The 3231-nt window shown below is 41.4% G+C and overlaps 1 pseudogene; it reads left to right on the forward strand.

Moving 5' to 3' along the window:
* Positions 1–929, forward strand: LOC117713784 (eukaryotic translation initiation factor 2 subunit 3 pseudogene; annotated as a pseudogene).
* Positions 930–3231: the final 2302 nt, after the last annotated feature.

The following is a 3231-nucleotide window of genomic DNA, read 5'->3' on the forward strand; positions in this document are numbered from 1 at the left end:
CGGTGCAGCAGTGATGGACGCACCTCTTCTGTTGATAGCTGGTAATGAATCATGCCCTCAGCCCCAGACTTCTGAACACCTGGCTGCCATAGAAATCATAAAACTCAAGCATATTTTGATCTTACAGAATAAAATTGATCTAGTAAAAGAAAGTCAGGCTAAGGAACGTTATGAGCAAATTCTCGAATTTGTGCAAGGAACAGTAGCAGAAGGGGGGCAATTATTCCAGTTTCTGCTCCTCTGAAGTACAGTACTGAAGTCATCTGTGAGTACATAGTGAAGAAAATATCAGTAGCCCACAAGAGGCTTTACTTCAGAGCCCTGTCTCGTTGTTGTCAGGTCATTTGATGTCAACAAACCTGGCTGTGAAGTCGATGATCTTAAGCGAGCTGTAGCTGGTGGTAGTATTCTAAGAGGAGTGTTAAAGATTGGCCAGGAGATAGAAGTCAGACCCGATATTGTCTCCAAAGATAGTGAAGGAAAAGTCATGTGTAAACCAACCTTTTCCAAAATTGTGTCACTTTTTGCCGGAACATAATGATCTGAAGTATGCCACCCCAGGTGGTCTCACTGGAGTTGGAACAAAGATCGACTCTGTTTTATGCCAAGCTGACAGAATGGTGGGACAAGTGCATGGTGCAGTTGGAGCTTTACCTGACATATTCGCAGAGCTGGAAATTTCCTATTTCCTGCTTAGCCGTTTTTGGGCTGTACATACTGAAGGAGAGAAGAAAGCAGTAAAGGTCCAAAAGCTGTCTAAGAATGACATCCTTGTGGTCGACATAGGATTCCTGTCAACAGGAGGAAGAGCTAGTGGTGTCAAGGATGATTTGGGCAAAACCGTTTTGACCAATCCTGTGTGCATAGAAGTAGGAGAAAAACTTGCCCTTACCAGAAGAGTTGAGAAACACTGCCATTTAATTGGCTAGGAGAGAGAAGAGGAGTGACCAGTTAATCCGACTCTGGATGATGACTGAAGACTTCAAGTTAAACAATGCCTTTGGATGGAGCTGGAATTTCTTTCAATAGCCTAGGAGTATATTTTCAAAGCAGTACTAGAGAGAATCAGTTTCATAGCGCATTACCTTACTAGTAGCTATAAGTTTATTCTTATATTTTGCCGATGAAAATGTAACCTCTACTTTTTTTTCTTTTTATTGATTCCTTGTTTCACATCATGTTGTCCAATCTTACTCATCCCCTCATATCTGACCTTTGTCCTTGCAACCTCCCCCCCAAAAATACAACAACAAAACAAAGCACAGAAAACATCATTGTGGAAGCTGTAGCTTCTGTGACAACACCAATGTTGGATCCTCATCAGGATCCTCCAGTTAACCTGTTGCTGTGCTGCTGTGCTGTGCCATGGAGATCCTGCAGCTTTGGAACAGCAGGGCTGGCCTTTCACAGTCTCAACCATTGGAAGATGATAGAGATTTTAGGGTGGGTCAATTCAGAGCCCTGGATCTGGGCAGGGGTGGTAGCTGAGCTGGTCAGCTGGGCCCACTCTTCCAAGTGCTACAGCCTGTGAGGGGCTGGGCCAGCTCTCCCAGTGTGTCTTCACCATCAGGGCCAGCTTCACTGTGTTGCCCAGGTGAGGTGCAGGGTCTGCTCATGCCCTTAAGGCCAGCTCTCCCTACAGAAGGTGGCAATGGGGGAGGGCATTCCATCCACACCACCTCATAACAGATGAGTGGCAGGGCCAGCTGTCCAGAGTGCTGTGTCCAATGAAGGATGGGGTCAGATCTGCACAGCCTTGGACATCCCAGTGTTCTCTAGTGGTAATAGTGAGCCATGGACACTGACCCACCACTTTGGACCCACGGACTCAAACATGGCCCCAGTTGCAGGGATGCCCACTCATAACAGGCTACTTCTCTCCACTCTTGAGCCTTCAATTCCTTTTTTCTCTCCCATCTCTCATGGTGACAAGCATGTATCTATCTACAGTTATGCACTAGAGGGCAGGTCTGTGGGTGCCGTGGAGGTCTAACAAGACCTTGTGTTCCTCTTCCCATGCTGTGCTGCCTTGGTTTAATTTGTTTTTTATAAGCCCTAGGCATAAGATTGAGTTTTGGCCATCAAGCTAGGATGAACAAAGGATTGCATCTGTTCCGCCCCTGATATAGAACAATACCGCCGACAAGGTGTCGCTGTGCCCACTGCTGGCTGGGCTTTCTATACATACTATCTTAATACCAAAATTTAACAGATGCAGTGCATTAAAAACAGACAAATGTTTCTTAGATTCAAAGAAAATTCCAATTTGAATCCAGATGTAGAGAGAATTTAACACTTTTCATGACCACTTGAATTTATCCCAAGAATACAAGATTGGTATTTAAAAAAAAATTTTTTTTTTTACTCACCAGGCTAATGTGTATTTAAAAGAAGATTAGCAAGTGTTTATTTCAAGGCAAACAGAAGCAGTGTGTGACAAAGTTTAACATCTGTACATAATTTAGATAAACAAACAAACAAAAACAAAAACAAAAGTACAAATCTTCAATGGCTGGAAAGATGGCTGGCTCAGTGATTAAAAGTTGGACGCTCTTGAAGGGGACCTGAATTCAGCCCCTAGCTAAGGTCCTACTACAGGCTGTAACTCCAGCTCTCGGAGAATCTGATGCTCCCTTCTGGTCTCTGCAGGTTACTGAACTCATGTGTGAATAACCCTGCAAAATCGCATAACTAAAAATAAAAATATTTTCCAAAAACTTCTCAAAACTATGACTAGAAGGAAAGAACTTTAATCTCATAAAGATCATTCAAAAAAATTTAAAAAATTTTAAAAAATTATCTAATTTAAAAAAATAGTAACTAATGACAATAGATTAAATACTTCTTTCAAAGATCAGAAACAAGTCAGTATCTACGTTTTAGCATTTGTATTTGAATGGCAGTGGAAGTTCTAGACAGTCCAATAAAAAAAGAAAAGTGTCTGTAACTCCAGTTCCAAATAATCTAACACTCTCTTTTGGTCTCTGTGGGCACCAGGCATTCATGTGGTGCACAGACACATGTGCATTCAAAATGTATTAAATAAAAAATTTTTAAATTTCAAAAGAAAAGCGAGTAAGAGACATACAGATCACAAAGAATTAGGTGAAAATATTTTATTCACAGATGTAGAAAACTCATAATTGACAGAGAATTTTCCTGAATTAATAAATGAGGTTAGTCAGTGATTTCAGAATAAAATCAATAAAAATCATCCTTAATAGCTAGCAA

This window comes from Arvicanthis niloticus, chromosome 8 (genome assembly GCF_011762505.2).
Source record: "Arvicanthis niloticus isolate mArvNil1 chromosome 8, mArvNil1.pat.X, whole genome shotgun sequence".
Taxonomy (NCBI): Eukaryota; Metazoa; Chordata; class Mammalia; order Rodentia; family Muridae; genus Arvicanthis; species Arvicanthis niloticus.